Source organism: Rattus norvegicus, chromosome 9 (genome assembly GCF_036323735.1).
Source record: "Rattus norvegicus strain BN/NHsdMcwi chromosome 9, GRCr8, whole genome shotgun sequence".
Classification (NCBI taxonomy): Eukaryota; Metazoa; Chordata; class Mammalia; order Rodentia; family Muridae; genus Rattus; species Rattus norvegicus.
Genome location: NC_086027.1, coordinates 115,758,501 through 115,777,081, shown reverse-complemented (window position 1 = coordinate 115,777,081; position 18,581 = coordinate 115,758,501). Strand labels below are relative to the sequence as shown.

The following is an 18,581-nucleotide window of genomic DNA, read 5'->3' as shown; positions in this document are numbered from 1 at the left end:
CTTCCTCATTGTCCGCCTCCTCTTCTAGTTGAACAGAGTTTGCCAAGACATTAGTGCCCACCATGGGCACCAGAGGGAAAAACCAGAAGAAGACCAAGATCCCAGTGCTTACCCCAGAAACTACATCATCTTGGGTGGCCAAAACATTGACTCCCTCATGATTGTTCGAATATTCCTCAGCCTCTAGTAAACAAAACATAGAGATCCGGCACCAACACTTACCTATAAGCAGTCACTGTGGAGGCCAAGAGGAAGCTCACAAGCCTCTAGCCACCATCTCAAACTTAACTGGACTCTGAGGAAACTCTCTCCCAAAGTCTTGCCTGCTTGGACAGTGTGCTCTTTCTGGAAACTGTGAGCTGGAGCTGAGACCAGGTTCGCAGCACCCGGGTATGTGAGAGCAGAGAAATCTGCTTTGTTCAGGGCTGCTCTCTCCTCTGGTCCCAGGGAAGACTGCTAGTTGGTACACATGACTTCTACCAAATGAGACAATCTTGCTAAAGTTTCCTGAAGGCTGAATACAAGACAGTTCCCAGCATGCTCTTATCTCACCCTCTGCATGATAGCAACAGCATGTGCCAGTTCCTCAGAGTGTTCTGGAAGCAACTTGTCGAAAGACAGACTGTTCCCAGATAAAGCGCTTTGAGGCAAGGCCACTGTCAGATTCTAGATTCCTCACCATCTCTAGAAAAAAATTCAAATCAGCTTTCATGTTCAATTTTTTTTCACAGTTAGTTTTCCACTTCAGCCAACAAGCTACAAGCACGGCACTCCAGGACAGTTGTCACTCCTATCCCCTTTGTTTACAGTACCCAAAAACCTGCAGTTTATAGAATAGCCACATACCTACAAAGCAGGAAGGCGTGAATTCAAAACCAAGTGTTGAGAGGAGTTGTATAGAAGAAAGATTTTATGGAAAGAAAGGGTCTAATTTTTCAATACCAGGTCGCCATAGTATCTCTAAACTTCAAAAGTAAATCATACAAAGGGAAGAAAGTACTCTGCCTCATCCTCACAGCTCTATGACAGAACAACTGAGACAGGTAACTTTACAAAAAGAAAGGGTTTTTTTAGCTAAGACTTTAGCTAAGTACAGGATTGGAGATGGACTGGTTTGGTCTCCAGTGAAGACATGGCCGGAAGGTATATGGGAGAAATTACATCTCAAACCAGGGGAGACTGGCAAATCTTATGACCCCTTCTGAGAACACATCTCCATGACCTGGGACCTTTTAGGTCATTTCTTTAATGGACTCAACAATAGTGCCACTCTGGGAATCACACCATTAACATGCTACGCTTAAGAGATGGCCTCTCCTCCATCACCCATATCCACTAATTACCAGCTTTCTACAATTCTTCTATGATTCAGAGTTAGCCTTGGGTTGGTGGTTCAGTCTCTGATAGCCCAGAGGAGAGGAGCCCAGAGAGCTCTAACTCAGAGGTTAGTTGACGCTGTCAGTTGTCCTGTGGAGTACCCATTCCCTCTGGAGCTCTTAACCCTTCCCCCAACTCTCCCACAAGACGTGGGGAGCTCCATCCAATATTTAATTGTTTCCGCATCTCTTTCAGTCAGCTGCTGGGCAGAGCTTTTCAGAGGACAATTATGCTGGGCTCCTGCCTCTAAGCAGAACAGGTAATTATTAATTGTGTCTGGGACTGGTCCTTGCCACTGAGATGGGTCTCAAGTTGGGCTGAGGAAATTGGTTGGCCATTTCCTCAGCCTTTGCTCTATCTTTCTCCCTGCATTTCTTGTAGACAGGATGAATTTTGAGTGGAAACTTTTGTGGGCGGGTTGGTGTCCTTATTCCTCTCCTGGGGGCGTTCTGCCTGGTTTCAGGAGGTGGCCTCTTCACGGAGCTGTCCCTAAAGCCAGAACCTGGCTGTGGAATCCATTCCCCTAACTAGGCTGCCCTGCTGGCCTCTGTGGGAAAGGATGCACCTATCCCTGCAGTACCTGAATGAAGCAATACCCAGGAGGCTCCTCCACCCTCTCAGAGGAGAAGAAAATGGGGTATTGGGACAGGGAGGGACTTTATGAGGGAGGTACTGGGAGGAGGGGTAGCAATCAGGATGTACGGTGAATTGATTATTAATTAATTAATGGGGGAAAAGGAGATATGGGTTAGTATTAACTTCTACTGCTTTCCACAGCAAAAATTATCAGAGGGAAAATACCAGGCCACCACTGCTCAAGACACATGCTCCCATCCCAGTAACTTCCTTAACAGGGTACAAAGGATGCGGTCATCCATTGAATTTACTGCTGTCTTGGAGACAGCAGCTGCTTGTCATGTGATGACTGTCAGTCAACAGCTTCTGAGTCTTTGAAAGGGTTTAACATTGTGAAACCTGAAGCAGTATCAGGGGGAATAGCTCGACAAATAAAAGACTTTGGCCACCATGTTTAAGGAACTGGGATAACCCAGAACTTGACGAGCTGAACTTGACTATAGAATATACAGCAGAGAGCTGCATCCAGAGAGAATGAAAACAAAGGGAGTTGAAAAGGAAAGGCCCCCCCTTCAGACCGCCACTGGACAGGTGCTGTCCTGTTCTGCATGCAGGCAAGGACAGTCAGGACAATGGCTAAAGGAAGGCATGCTGACAGAGGAACAATATAGGAAGTACAACACAATGGATTTGATGTCACATGGTGCCTGGATTCTGAGGCTCTCATACAAAGAAGAGCTTACACAATGTGAGAACTTGGAAAATGATGGCCAGCCTCTAAAAGGGTGGAGAAGTGCTGATGATTCTCCCAACAGCAAATGGAATATCTGACCTTGGTCTGGGTAACAGTAGGAAACACAGCCTCCTATCCAGCTTTGTGTGGTTTGTGCACAGGTGAAAAGCAAGAGCAGACGATGTTTCCTCCCATCTCAGACACACAGTAAAGGTAGACTGGTGGCCCTCATTGTAGCCAAAAGGGATAGAGTCATGGAAGCTTATATGTGGTGCCAAGTATCTGAATTGTGGAAGAGCAGGAGACTGAGGAATACAGGTAATGTCTCCACTCAGATAAAGATCTATCTCAGCTTTCCCCACCTGTGGATACACCCGAGTTGAGTCCTTTAGGGATAGAGAGAGTGTTCCCTCTACACACACACACACACACACATACACACACGCTGAGAGGGGGGGGAGAGGAGAGGAAAGGGGAGGACAGGAGAGGGGAGCAAGATATACTACTGAGGTGTACCTGACTGAGGAAAGGAGCTCTCTCATCAACATCTCACTGGCACGGAGGTGCTCACCACCCAGTCATCAAATGCACATCAAACAATTTCTTTTCTATTGCACTTTTATGTTTTAAATCAACAAATAATGTGCCAAATATACCATAATGATATTTTCAAACAAAGTATTTTTTTGTGGCTACCCTTCCCTTATCTACCCCATGGCTTCCACTTCTTGCTCTTAGAAACTCTTCCAGCTCCTGATTCTGTTCTCTTTCCATGTCCCATGTGTCCTTCTGCCCAGCTTCACCCTCCCTTATAACCTAACCCTACCTTCTCTGTGTCTCTTTTCTAGATCTAAAAACCCACACTTATACCACTGCACACATGTTGCATGTGTACACTTTATTTTTGCTTGTTTGGGGGGATATTTTTGCTTGTTTGTTTGTGGGTTTGTTTTGTTGTTGTTGTTGTTGTTGTTGTTGTTGTTGTTGTTTGAGACACGAGTCTCACTATGTAGCCTTGGTTTTTCTGGTCATTATGTAGACAAGGCTAGCCTTGAAATCCCAAACATCTGCCTATCTCTGCCTCCTGAGTGCTGAGAATAAATCTTAAGAAAAATGAACTAATAAAAATTCTCAGGAAGATGAGTGGGTTGGCAAAGTGTTAAAAGATGAGAGAGAATGTTGCCTCTGCCTCTCGTAGGCTGAAATTAAAGGTGTACATCATTGTGCCAGGAGAGACAGTAGTCTTTAGGCTTACGAAGCCATGTAGATTTCTGCATAGCTGCTTCGCTCTGTCCCTAGAGTGATAAGAGTAGAGACCGACAAGCCAATATGTGTGGCTGTGTATCAGCGTGCCGGTGAATATGTATTTACAAAAACAAGAGTCATGCCACGTTGGTCATTTGACTGAAATTTGCCAGCCCTGGCCCACTGTTACCTAACTGATGTGCTGACAAACAGTCCATCCGAGTGTGCACCAGCTCATCTTGAGCAGAGTTCTGCAAATGTAAGTGAAAGCAAGTACAAAGGAAGTGCTGGGCTTCAAGAATCGCCACTCAAGCCAAACACACATAGTGTATTGAACGCGCGTGTTAACACTGGACATCCACGACCACGAAAGGGACTTGGGAGCTCACTCCTCTTTGCCTGCCTACACCTAGCACATCTGTTGGAACCTACTTCTTCAGGATTCCAGCTTCTACAAAAGACCAGGTAAAACACCCAGCCTTGCAGGACTGAGCAACTAAGTTCTTGGACTTCCCATTCACAGCTGCCCATGGCTGGGTTGGTTGGACTCCAGACTGTAAGTCATTCCAGTAATATGGAGACATTCCATACATTCTGTGACCCTAGAGAACCCTGACTGATACACCTCCCTTCTTTTCCTACCTACAATCCCAGCAAAGCCTAGCCCTCACATACATGTTCATTTTGGCTGCAGGTGTGGCTATATTGAGGAATACCAAGAAAGGAAACAACATGTGTCCCTGAGTATATCAATTTCCAGAGAAGACTGCCCTGTGGGTCAAAACACTTAGTGGCAAAGACTTGCCTTGAATACAGGAGTAGAAGGAAGAACAAAGGATCATGCCCAGGCTGGGGCCTTTCTGCATGGTGCATTTTATGGTTGCTATTATCCATGGTTAGTGAATTTACACAAGTAGCTATCCATGGACGATGCTCTGGAACTGAGAGTGCATCATTTGCTTCTTTTTGTTGTAAGGTGTCTTTGACAGAGAAGATATTCCCTTTCTCACATTATAAGGGCTACACACAGCTAACGTAGGAAATTTAGCCATTAATCTATGAGTAAATCTAGCAAATTCCTCCATATATATATATATATATATATATATATATATATATATATAATGTATGTGTATATATATACATATAGTGTATGTGTATATATATATATGTATATATGTGTCTCTGTGTGTGTGTGTGTATGCATGTTCATGTGTGTGCATGCATGGGGGCTGGGCTATGTGTGTTCTATTAGTTTGTTTTTTCTGGAACCGGGTCCTAATTTGTTTTCTGTTACTATGCTAAACACAGGAGCGAAAGCAATAGGATAAAACACTCCAGTCAAGAACAACTTTGGAGATGTGGCTTAGATGCTGCAGTCCGTCAGTGGGAGGAGCCACAGCAGGACGAGGAAAGCAGAGGCATGGGAGAATATGCTTACTGGTTTTCTCCCTCTGGCTCGTGCTCATCCAGTTCTCTGATACAGTCTCGGTCAGCCTGCCAAGGAGTGGCATTTCCCACAGTGGGCTGAACCCTCCCACATCCATCAACAAGCAAGACAATTTCCCACAGACACAACCACGGATAAATCTGATCTGGAAAAAAAAAAAAACCTCAATCGAGACTCTTTCTTCTCAAGTGACTCTAAGTTGTGTCAAGTTGTCGATAAATATCAACCAGGGCAAACCGTGACAATCATAAGTCCCCGTTGCATGCTGGGATGGTGATAGAAACCCCTCATTCAAGTATGAGGCAAAAATCACACAGACACAGCTCAGGTCTGCCCTGTACACGTGTGGGTGCTTGTGTGACAGAAGAAAGTCACACGATGCTCTCATGTCTGATTTGCAATGAGTTCTGCCTCTCCTGGGCACCATGTTTTCTGCCAGCATCCCTGAAACATTAACCACCTAATACATTAATTTGTTAGTAGTACAAAAATATATTTTATAGACAGGCACAATTCACTTCAATTTTAAATAAACTCTGCAGTTATTTACTCTTTCTCTACAACGTCAACAAGTTAGGGTTTTTTGCTTTGTTTTGTTTTGTTTTTTATACTATTGGTGATTTGTACAAGACAGAACATTTTACACCTTCTAGCTTACTCTTCCATACCAGTATCAAAGTATATTGTCATATACATTAAATTATAATCATTCTAATTAGTAGCCAGTGGACAGATACATGATTTCTGAAAAATACTCAAACTGTTTCAATGTTTAGTCTGAAATTATTTTTGTTTGTTTGCTTCTTAAAAATAAAGGAAAAGAGAAAGCACCACCTGGCTTCAATATTTTCACTTAAAACCTATTTCCCCACTAAGGGTTATGCAACCTGTGATAATTGTATTCTGCAACTAATGGGAAGAAAGCTTTAAATCCAGTAACCTCTCCAAGGAGGATGACACACAATAGCCATTAAGTTTCTTTATTGTTGCAAAGCACACTTAAGCACGCATTATTTTTCCTTTCAGCACAGCGTCGTTCAGAATGGAGAATGTTGAGAATAGCACCGGCATCTTTCATCATCATGTCTGCATCCAAGCACTGTTCCCTCCGTCCTCACACTACTCTGAGGTGGGGAAACCTCTGAGGAAAGTAATGGGGGTACGCCACAGACATGTGACTGCAGATGCTGGGAAGATATCCAGTTTGTACATCTTTATCTAGCAATCCTATCCACGCCGGGAACTGTACAGCTTGTCTCACATGCGCAAAGAAAGAGCCCTCCCTGAAGCAGCATGGACATGCTCCAACGGGGTTGAGGTCTTCCCCATCACTGCTTCCATACAAATAATGTCAGCCATTCGACTCTCAACCACACAGCCTTCCACACACAGAAGGAGCTTCGAGATTTGACAAAGTGTAACAGAAGTCCCACTACCCAAATTGTGATGGGTATAACAAAAGGATCCAGGCCAGAGTCAGGCAAGCTCGCACTATATTAAACAGATTAGGCACTGCACACAATAGATTTTCTAGTGAGAGTCACAGCAGGGCAACCCCAGAGGAAGTACAAGGAGAATTTGCAACCCATCCCTTCTTTACAAACTCTTCCTATCAGCCCAGATGTCAGCAACAAAGATGTGAACTGTGCCAGATCTACAAGCCATTAGAAAACAGTCGCCATAGACTGACCTCTGTGAGTATTCCAAACGAAACGCGTGTCTCTGAAGATTCAGAGATAACAAGCACAAAAGAGAAAACAAAAGCAAAAACATGGCACCTTCATCTTTATGAGTTGGCTCAAACCTTGCCCAGTTCCAGCCATTTACCTGCACCTTCTACTTCAGTTCTCTTATGAGCTGGACACGCCACATTTTTGTCATCCGTTCCTCAGTTGATGGACACCCAGGCTACTCCCGCTTTCTGGCTATTGTGCACAGAGAGTAGCAGTGAACATAGATCAGCAGGTATCTCTAACGTGGAGCATGGTCTTTCAGTTACGTGTCTGAGAGTGGTGTAGCTGGACCGTGTGCTGCGTCCAGAGGCAAAGAAATTCGGAAATGGGTAATCCAGGGAGTGGAGAAAGAAAGCATGATATAAAAGCTAAAAGGGAATTGATGAAACAGGAAGAGTTAGAATACGGTAAAGGATTAGGGGGTTAGGACAGAGGAAGGAATACAGTTGGGGGAAACAACTCTAAGGACCTTTGAAAAAGTCATATGGAAACCTGCTTACTACTTAAGAAGATTCCTAATACACACACACACACACACACACACACACACACACACACACACAGAACACATACACACACACAAAACACATACTTATACATACATATGCACACATGTGCAAACACACGTTTATGCATACATGTGCAAACACACAAACACATGCACGAACACACACACACACACACAAACACATGCACACACACACATTGCAAGTTCAAAGTGAACCTGAGTTGTACAGTGAAATGAGGCTAGCCTGGGCAACCTAGCAAGACCTTATCTCAAAATGTGAGGAGTAGAGATCCGGCTCAGAGCTAAGACTTCTGCTAGTATTTATAAGTCCCTGGAAAAAATGTTCTATAACATTTACTCTTTTGGGGGAAAAGGGCAGGTTTGGGGCTATATTCCTCTGCAAAAATCCATAACTTTTGGCTGGATAGTGTTTACTGTGCAGAGAGCCATCACGTATTTGTGGAACAGTTAAATACAAAGAGCTGTCTTAACAGAAACTCAGGTGACCTTGTCTATAATTTCATTTAAAACGACAATGGTTGTAGTTAAATTCAAACCCTTGGGGTGGTGAGTGGAGACGGGGCACTAAGTGGTCCTCCCTTCCTCAGTCAGTCCTGCTGCCAGTAGAAAGCTATAAACTACACCCCATTTCTACCGCGACCTCCTCCCACACAATAGGGATGCTGTTTCCCATTAAGCCCCTCTCCTGCCTCCCACCATCAGTTCCTTCAGCACCAACTCTTCAGTTATTCGTTCTCACTGCCAATATTGGAACATAAGGCCAAATGGAATTCATAAAGAAGAGCAAACTCTATGGAAATATAGTCAGACGCAAGTCTTTCGAGTAACTCAATATTAAATGAAATTCATATCCATCATTCAGTTCCATCAAGTCTTCATGTGCTCAGAAAGTTCTATTTTTTTTAAGTCTTTATAGTTCATTCACCCTCACCTTAGAGATGTGTGCCATTGTAGTAGATAAAATCACCGAGGACTCTCTCCTCCTTCTGTTTCCTGCCAGCACCAACACCGTCCTTTGCAGTCCCCAACCTTAGTCAGTGATTGTGGTCCTTTCCCTCTCCTCTGGAGGCTTTTTTCTTCTCACAAAGGCCATGTCTCTCAATTTTGTGTTTACTCTTGTTACAAGCAAGATCGGTTCTGAACCCAAGTACAGTTAGCATCTCCTATGCTTGTGTACCTTTGGCTAGCTTTTCTCCCATTTCTTTTTTGCTGCTGTTGTCTTCCCAGGGTTAAGACACCAGTGACCGTTTGTTTGGCACATGGAGTCTCTTCCTAGCAATAGGGTACTGTCCAAGACAACTGGTCCTAAGTTCTGCATCTGAAATAACCCATAGGCTCCTGACTTGATCCTATGCTGTCCAAATGATGGTCCTATCCTGAGAAGCTGTTAACTACATGGACGTGAGGATGGCTGGTCATTGCAAAACACCATCCTTTCAGCTGCAAGGACACCATAGTCCTGAAATCACCTGTGAAATCACAGTCAAGCCCATGGACTGTTGAAACTCCCGCTTATAAAAAAGAATGGAGAGGGCCATTGGGACCCTCACCCAAGTAGCCAGCCACTGCTCCCAGTCATTTGTATGCATTCTGCTTTGATTGCACGTGACTTTGTACTCACAAAGAGGCACTAGAATATATAGACTGTTGAAGACTAGAGAGGGGGCTCCATTTCTATCAGTTCTGGGGAAGCCGTCATCCATGCTGAGTGACAACTTCACAGTGTGGCTCCTTTGGGTGACCTATGCTCCTATTGGTCACCCCTCATGGATGCTCTGTGGGTGAGCTCAGTGAACCCATGGGTTCTCCAGGGTGGACTGTGGTGGGTTGAACTTTGGTTTGCGGTTAGGGCCTTAGGAGGCAGGGCAGATGTTGGTTACCTCTCATCACCAGGGACAGAACTTGAACAACTCTGACCTTCTTGTCTACATTGCTACTATGTCATTCACGGTGGCAGCCATTCTCAAGCAGCCAAGGAAGAAGACAGGACAGATATGCCCCTTCCAGCCACGGTTAGGTTCTGCCCTGCACATTGGCATCAGTATCCCCCACTGTGCTAAGGATACATCCAGACAATGTCGGTTTGCAATTTGCTTCCTGACCTCAGATATTGCAGAACCAACTATATTGGTTAATTCTATGCTGTTGGGATCAAAATAGCTGGCAGACACAAGTTGAAGGGGGTGTCTTGGCTTTGTTTACTGTTGCTCTGATGAAGTATCTCATCTCGAGAAAGCAGCTTAGGGAGAAAGGCTTTATTTTACTTCACAGTTCCTAGTTAACATCTCACTATGGGGAAGGCAAGGCAGTGGGGACTTGAAGCAGCCAGTCTGTCCATCACATGGTTAAGAGAAGAAAATGGCTGTGCGTGCATGATTACTGCTTAGCCCCTTCTCTCTTTTCCAGGCAGTCCAGAGTCCAGTCCTGTGGAACGGTATTGCGCACACATGGGAGCAGAGGTAGGTCTTTCTGCCTCAACTAACATAAACAAGACAATCCTCCACAGTTCGATATGTTCTAGACAGTCTTACCATTAAGACCACCTCTCAGATGATTCAGGCGGTATCAAGGTGACAGTTATTACTAACAATCTTAGGAGGAAAGACTCAGGTCATCATGGTGAAGAAGGCATGGTGGAACAACTCAGATCAGACCATAGCTATGAGAACATGGAACAGAACATTCATATCACAGAGGACTACGAAACAGATAACAAGCCTCACTCTGAGATTCAGGCAAGAACCCTCAACGCCCCATCCCTGGTGGTTCACTTTCTCCAGAGTTGTTCAAGTTCTGTCCCTGGTGAGGAGGGGTAACCAACATCTGCCCTGCCTCCTAAGGCCCTAACCGCAAACCAAAGTTCAGCCCACCACAGTCCACCCTGGAGAACCCATGGGTTCACTGAGCATCCCTGAGGGGTGACCAATAGGAGCATAGGTCACCCAAAGGAGCCACACTGTGAAGTTGTCACTCAGCATGGATGACGGCTTCCCCAGAACTGATAGAAATGGAGCCCCCTCTCTAGTCTTCAACAGTCTATATATTCTAGTGCCTCTTTGTGAGTACAAGGTCACGTGCAATCAAAGCAGAATGCATACAAATGACTGGGAGCAGTGGCTGGCTACTTGGGTGAGGGTCCCAATGGCCCTCTCCATTTTTTTATAAGCAGGAATTTCAACAGTCCATGGGCTTGACTGTGATGCCACAGCTGGCTTCATGACTATGGTGTTCCTCCAGCTGAGAGGATGATGCCTTACAATGATGAGCCCTCCTCACGTCCATGTAGTTAACAGCTTCTCAGGATAGCACCATTATCTGGACAGCATAGGACAAGTAAGGAGCCCATGGGATATTCCAGATGCGAATCTTAACACCAGCTGTATTAGTCATTACCCTATCTCTGTGAAGAGACACCATGACCATGGCAACTCTTATAAGGGAAGATATTTAACTATGGCTTACTTACAGTTCAGAGGTTTAGTCTGTTATCATCATGGTGGGCAGCATGGTGGCATGCAGGCAGACATGGTGCTAGAGAAGAAGCTTGAGAGTTCTACATGCAGATTGGTAGGCAGTGGTTAAAGAGAGGGACACTGGGCCTGGCTTGACCATTTGAAGCCCTAAAGCCGGCCCCTAATGATACACTTCCTCCAACAAGGCCACACCTCCTAATTCTTGTCAAGTAGTACCACTCCCTAATGACCAAGAATTCAAATATTTGAGCCTATGGAGGACCATTCTTATTCAAACCACCAGCCATCTCTAACCATAACCAAATGGTGTTCAAAACTACCTGCTGACTCTCTTCTCACTCCCTATGACTTTCAGTTTCCAACCCTGGCCTGTTAGGTCTCAAACATTACTTTCTAGGAAGCATCCTGGGACTTTCTACCCCCCTCCCAGGAAGATCAAGGAATGGACAGAAATATCCCTCACAGTGGTATTGGACACATCTCATCATAAATGTATTATATATCTGTCATGGTTGACACACTGTAAATTGGAACGGTGCTTAAAGCACTTGGAATAATGCCAGACCCATAGGAAGTAGTCAAAATTTATTGATTTACATAATGAGATTGCGATAGCTTAACTAGAACAGTAAAGGTGAGGAAGCACACGGCATAAAAGAGCACCAGGCAGAGCCAAGCAGGACCGGGAGGAAGAAGACACAGGAGCAGTGACCATCAACAAAAACCAGGCAAATGTGACACATTCAGGGAACAATGAGAGTCTATGGGTAGGGAACGAACTTGAAGGTTCAAAGGCATCTACTTCCAAAGTCTCGGTCCTGCTGAGAACTCATCATTGTCCTACTCCCCCTATACGAAGCTTGTCAATGCATTAAGTAAAACTCCAAAAGCATTGCTAAGACCCACACAGATCTATATATTCCCAGGGCCTGCCACGGTCTCCAACCTCACTTTGTACGTGTTCACTCCTGGATCACCTCACCAGTCACAATGCATTTCCACTGCCCGAAAAAATGTCCTTACCATGCCCTGACTCACCCAGAAGCTCATTGGACTTCCCGTTTCTCATCAATAGCATCCCATTTCCATGCAGAGGATTTCTGTCGGTCACAGAAGCCACCTGGAGTGTCCTTCCCTGACTCACTACCACATCAGCTTCAGTTCCATCAATGAGACTTTGGGCCAGGTGCGGTACCACACACACATAAATCCAACACTTGGAAGGCTGAGGCAAGCGGATCTCAGATTCCACTCCAGCTGGAGCTTTGCAGTGAGAATTTGCCTTACAAAATTAATGTGATAAAAATTGAATGCTCATTTGTTTTGCACACTTAAGATCCACCTCCCCTGTCTGCATTGTGGTTTCCACAAAGGCTTGTCACCTCTTCTCTCACCAGCATATCTGTCACCCAACATTCAGGACACTGGCCCTATCTGATTGTTCAGCAAGTATGTTGAAAGAATAAAACAGAGGAATGATGATAAAAAGATGGTGTCTTACTTAGGGCTTCCATGGCTGTGAAGAGACACCAAGACAAGTCTTACAAAGGCAAACCCTTAATTAGGGCTGCCTTACAGTTTCAGAGGTTTAGACAATTGTCATCATGGAGGGAAAGCATGGCAGTATCCAGGCAGAGGAGCTGAGAGTTGTATATATTGGTCCAAAGATAGCAGAAGGTGTTGCGGTAAAAATAAAAAGTGGTGGATTGGCGGCCACCGGTATCTGCATTCCCACTCCATGCAGACCTGTGAGAGCCGCGTGCTCCGGCTGTCTCTCTGCCAGCCGCTTTCTCACACTGTCCCCGTGGAGGGTTGTTACCACACCTGACACGTGCACATCCATTCCACGGGCTGTTCTAGCATGGCACCATGCAACCCTAGCCCCAAGCATTCTATAGCCTAGCATGGACTCCAGAACTGAGATGGGTCATCTCTCTGCCCACTGAGAACTTTGCTCACATCCACTGTAGTCTGGTAAAAAATCAAAATTCTATAAACTTGTAATTTAGCAATCAGATTTACATGCTAAATTCTACATATGTCATTTATATGTCAATCCACAGTACAGCCACACAATAAATTCACTGCCACTTAATAAAGACAGAAACCTAGACAAGAAAAGATTGACCAGGTCCACCTGGATCTGGATCATCCTGCTCCGTTGTCTCCACCTTGATTTTTCCCACTTCTCTCCCTCCTCCCTCCTTCCTGGACTTTTTCCCTGCCTACCCTTCCTTCTCATCCAATGATAGGCTTCACCTTATCCTGGACCTGCCTTGCTGCATAATGACATCATCCCACAAGGAGGAGAATGTCATCTTCAGGCAGCTAGGAGGAAGCTCTCCTTCCACATTATACAGACCTAAGCATAGGAGCCTCAAAGCCCAGCCCCTCAGTGAAACATTTTCTCCAACAAGGTCACACCTACTCCATGCCTCCTAATACTGTCACTCCCTGGGCCCAGCATATTCAAAGTACCACAGATGGGATTTGGCCACATCTCCCCTTGTGTTGGATTAGCTGTGTAGATTAACTACTTTTTATGGCCCTGATAATCACTATGACCAATCCAACATACAGAGAAGTTTACTTAGGACATACAGCTTCAGAGGATTAGAGTCCATGACTATCACGGCTAGGAGCACAGCAGCTGTCAGGCGGGCATGGCACCGGAGAAGTAGGTGACAGCTTACATATTGGTCCTAAACAGCTAACTGTCAATGGCTCTGGACATCTGAAACTTCAAAGCCCACCCCCAGTGACACTCCTCCTCCAATAAGACCACACCTCCTAGTCCCTCCTAGACAGTTCCACCAACAGAGAACTAAGTGTTCAAGTCTATGCATCTATGGAGCCATCCTCTTTGAGATGACCACACTGTGAAAACACAGAATGTGATAAAAAAAAAAGTGCAGAAACGTAAGGAAATTACATGCCCCCGATGCAGTGACGGCTCCTCTCAGTCTCCAGAAAGAAGGGAAGTGGAAGCAAACACAGCTCCTGAGGAAGGCACAGAGGAGTAACAGAGAGAGGAGACAAGATAGAATTTTGCTATAAGTCATCTCTGACTTAAAAATATGAAATGTGAGATGTCCAAACTTTAAAATTTTGTGAGAAAACTGTTACACAAACCATACGTAGAATTATTTGAACTATTGTGTAAAGTCAATTTATTACCTAGCTTTCTCATCACTGACAAAATACTTGAGAGAAACAATCTAAATGAGAACATTTTTATTTTCTTTTATGATCTCAGAGAGTTTAATCCTTGGCTGCTTGATTGTATGTGGACTGTAACCCTAAAGGAGAGAGAGAGAGAGAGAGAGAGAGAGAGAGAGAGAGAGAGAGAGAGAGAGAGATTTCACTCCACCACCAAAAATATACTTGTTTTAAATCTCCCCTCTACACAACATTTCTTTAGCTCACCTCTGAGATTCTGTGAGGTAAAAGAGAAGACATTTGCTTACAGCATTTGCAAATGCTACCTACACCTCAGAAAAAATAATGCGTTTGTCAATACACTGAGCGTAGCTCATCTGTGACAAAATTAATTATTTTCAATAGCATGACACAATTGTGGATGTCTTTTCCTTATTTTATAAAACAATGTGAGGCTCTCACTTGTGTCAGTTAATGAACTGAAGGTGACCTAAGAGCGTCAAAATGCACCTGTGTCACATTAAGGAAAGAATTCACAGTCTTCCTCTTGGATAGCTTTGACCAAAAGGAAGTCCAAGTGTAAACTCTCTGCTTCTAGCCCCAGGCCTTCTGTCTCCCCTCAGAAAGGGCTTTATTATATATTTATCTGATCAGTATAGAAAGCATCACAGGGGAAGGAATGGATGATACTTTATAGTAATCTTTAACAAGTTTTACAAGGGATTAATCCGATGACTCCAATTGACCTGGATAATGAACAATGTCGTTCATCAGACAGTACCTGTGTGGTGTTTGCAGCACTTTCAATGTGCTTGCTGTTTTCAGAAAAAGATTACAATGTCACTCATGAGTACAGAGAAGCATCGGTCTCTAGCTCAGGGGCACGGATGAGACATACATTACGCTTAAAGCCATGCATTCATTAGCTTAGGCTGTAAAGCTGACTACATGGGAAGTACAAGACAGACGAGCTTATTCGTTACTCTATTCTTAAAGGCAAGTTAATCAGGCTGAATGCACAGCAGGATGCCAGGCTTCCGTGTGGAATTCACTCATCTTGAGGGGTCCAGCGTAAGTTCTGGCCTCTTGGAATGCAAGCGATAATTTTTGCTTTCCTAAGAGTACACAAGCACACTTATTCCTTGAATCACTTTGGACCCTGAAGGGATCTTCTTTGTGGTCGTAGTCACCGCCTCCATCACAGGACTCAGCAGGTGAGCTGACTGTATTTTATTCCTGCTCACCATCTGCTCCCCATATACTGCACTAAAAAACTCCTTGGCATAGATAAACAGTATAGTAACCCTACTGTGAGTGACATTGGGGGAGGGTGGTGAAGCTGTACACCCTCTACATAAAGAAACTTATAAAGAAAATGCCTCATCTCAGGGTCAGAGTATGTTCTCTCTTATTTTAAGAAGCATTGTTATTAAAATGATGTTTTGACACAAACTGGTGATATGTGTGCCTACACAACCAATTTACTGTTCCCGGGGTTAAAAATACACACTGCAATGTGTTTGATGTAATCATGGCCTCAAAAGTATGTGTAGTAGCTGCAGCATCCAAGAGGATAAAATAATTCTCACTTTTGGGTGAGTAAAGTCACAATTAAAGAAGAAAAATCAAGGTGGGGATTATTACTTCTGCACAACAGCTAAATACATTACCATATTATATGGGTATCCTGCATTCAGATTTCTTTTTGGTGCTTTTATAGTTAACTCCAGGGATGTTATCTACATTAAAGAAATAGAAAATAACATCCACTATAAAAGTGCTTCTTTCCCAAACTCTAATAATAACACTGAACAAGATCAAGATAAGAACCCAGCCCCCTACAGTATTAATGCTGGCACGTTTGTGATGTTTCTCTCTCTCTCATACTTAGAACAAAACCTTTTACTTACACATACCTTGAAGCCCCCACGTCATCAGTTTATATAAAAACAACAACACAATACTTGTGGAATAAGAAAGCAACAATGTTATTCTGATCTGAATGAGAGGAGCTTGAATTCTGAAGAGACTTTGGAGTACTTAAGTATTCACCAGAACCTATCTCCACGCAGTTCAAGCTCTGTCTCTTTTTCTTATGAATGAATCTTTCTTTTCATGGTCCTGAGGTAATGTGTGAGGTGCTGCTACACAGACAATCAGAAATCCCTTGGAGAGTCCATCAGACAAGTGTGCATGGATTCCTCTCCACACAGCATTCCACTGATCACTCAGGACCTGAGGTTGTAAGATGGGGCAGCTGAGTTGGCCGGATCCCCAGGGTGTGACACAGTGCCCACTGCAACATGTCAGCTGGACCTTGGCCAGTACTAGGTGCCTCTCAATGTACCTGGCACAATCCAAATTTCCCTTGATTGAAATACATGGCTTTCATGTTTATCTTCTAGGAAATAACAAGAGATCTAGTGAGCACCTGAGGTGATATGGGGAGAACCTCTGAGGCATAGACAAGTAAAAATGCTCCCTGAGAATAGAATGCATGCCTCATTGTGTGTTCGGTTCTCCCTATTTAGAATAAGGACATAATTTCTTTAATAGTAACATATACCCATTCAGAAAATTATAAAACATAAAAGTCCCAATAACAACTGACAAACCATTGCAGACAGTTATTTAAACAGTGTCTATCTTTGTAGCACGTGCTAAATGCTTTGTGCTTAGATGTCATTTAATATTGACAGCATCCCAGCTGCTGCCTTGATTTTTACATCTGAAAACCCTACAGCTACACAAAGGCAACCCAGGGGGCAAGGCCAGCAGCACATTTTCTAAACATTTGTTTATTCAACTAAAGATACAAATGTTTTAAGTATAAAAATGGATGTTGGGAATTTTGAAAAACAAAATAAAAAATGCTGATAACACCTGAGCAGAGCAATAAAAGGGACAAACCTAAATTTAGACCAGCAGAGAGAGTAAAGACAGGAATACAGGGCAGCCAGAAGCTGGCCTGAGAACAGATTATATACATTGGTAATACCGAGTCACCAAGAACACATTGGTCACATTAAGGAAAGGAATAATAGCTCTTCTTCTTGGAGTCACTTGATCAACAAGGAGCCCAGGTTTTAAGTCTCTATTTCATGCTCTCTGTGTCCTGTCCCTGTTTGTGGTTTGACTTTGAATCTGTGCCTTTCTGGGGGTTGTCCAGTGAATCTGTCCGTGCATGCGTGTGTGTGTGTGTGTGTGTGTGTGTGTGTGTGTGTGTGTGTGTGTGTTTGTGTGTGTGTGTGTGTATGTGTGTGTGCACAATTGTGAGGCTTTGCATGTCTGTTTGCATGCTTTCTATCTGCCCCTAACAGAGAGTTTCATTCTATATTGAGCAGCATAGAAATAACAGAGTTCAGCAATGGATTAAGTCACTGGCTCTAAATGACCCAAATGACCCAGACCACAAACATCATTGTTTATGAACCAATATCAATACATGGCTGCTTCCAACCTTTATGGTGGCTTTTAGTATGTTGCTTTCAACTGCTCTATTTGCAACTTTCAGTAAATGATACACTCCCATTGTCTGGGTCAGGGCCGGGGAAGGTAAGATTGTAGCTGTGCACCAACCTGGCTTGTAAAGGTTGATTGCATGGGAAATCCAGGCAATAAGGTTAGTTGTTACATTGTTCTCTTGAAAGCAGGCTAAACAAAGAGTTTGAGTCTTAAGTAACTTCTAAGTATATTATTAGCTTTGCCTGCAAGGTCCAGCAAAGATTCTAGACTCTTAGAATATAAGAGATATTTTTATGATATTGCATCAACACAGGCCCACTCAGAGGGAAGGACAGTGGCAAGGTCCTCACTAACCCATGAGCAGGATGATGAGGGACCACGCAGTTCTCCTTGCTCAGAGACAGACAAGGCTGGTCATAAAAGCAGAGCATGGCGTCTAATTGAGAAAACAATTCAGACTGACAAGCAGCCTGTGCCACACCAAGAGCAAGAAGCAGAGACTAAAGTTGACTCTTGCTGCAGGTAACCAGCTTCATTCTAACAGCTATGAGGTTAATCCAAGAGTTAGAACAATTGGGCATCCAATCTTTACCTCAAATGGCAGGGTCCAAAGAATCCCAAAGTAAAAACAACAACAAACAAAACAAAAGCAAGTCTCTCAAACAGACTTAAAACATTTCCATAGCTTCAGCCTTTAAGAGGCATAGGCCACAGTAGAGTGTCGGGGACCAGGGGGTATCCAAGGGAGTGACCAACAAAGGACAGAACTCCAAGAACAGTGAGGCTACAGAGACCAATGGCTCCAAAGGACCCCTCCTGCACGTGGTGCCATGTGGAGTCT

At 44.0% G+C, this 18,581-nt stretch overlaps 1 protein-coding gene across 2 annotated transcripts in view; it reads right to left on the bottom strand.

The window, feature by feature from the left end:
- L3mbtl4 (L3MBTL histone methyl-lysine binding protein 4) overlaps window positions 1–18,581 on the bottom strand; it is a 452,873-nt gene that overhangs the window by 417,511 nt on the left and 16,781 nt on the right. Inside the window, exon 1 of one of the 2 annotated variants that reach the window (XM_039084810.2) lies at window positions 223–677. The exons of the other annotated variant lie outside the window; for it this stretch is intronic. The gene's annotated coding sequence lies outside the window, so the exon portion shown is untranslated. Of the gene's footprint in view, window positions 1–222; window positions 678–18,581 lie in introns of those variants that run through there. 2 annotated transcript variants of the gene reach the window in all.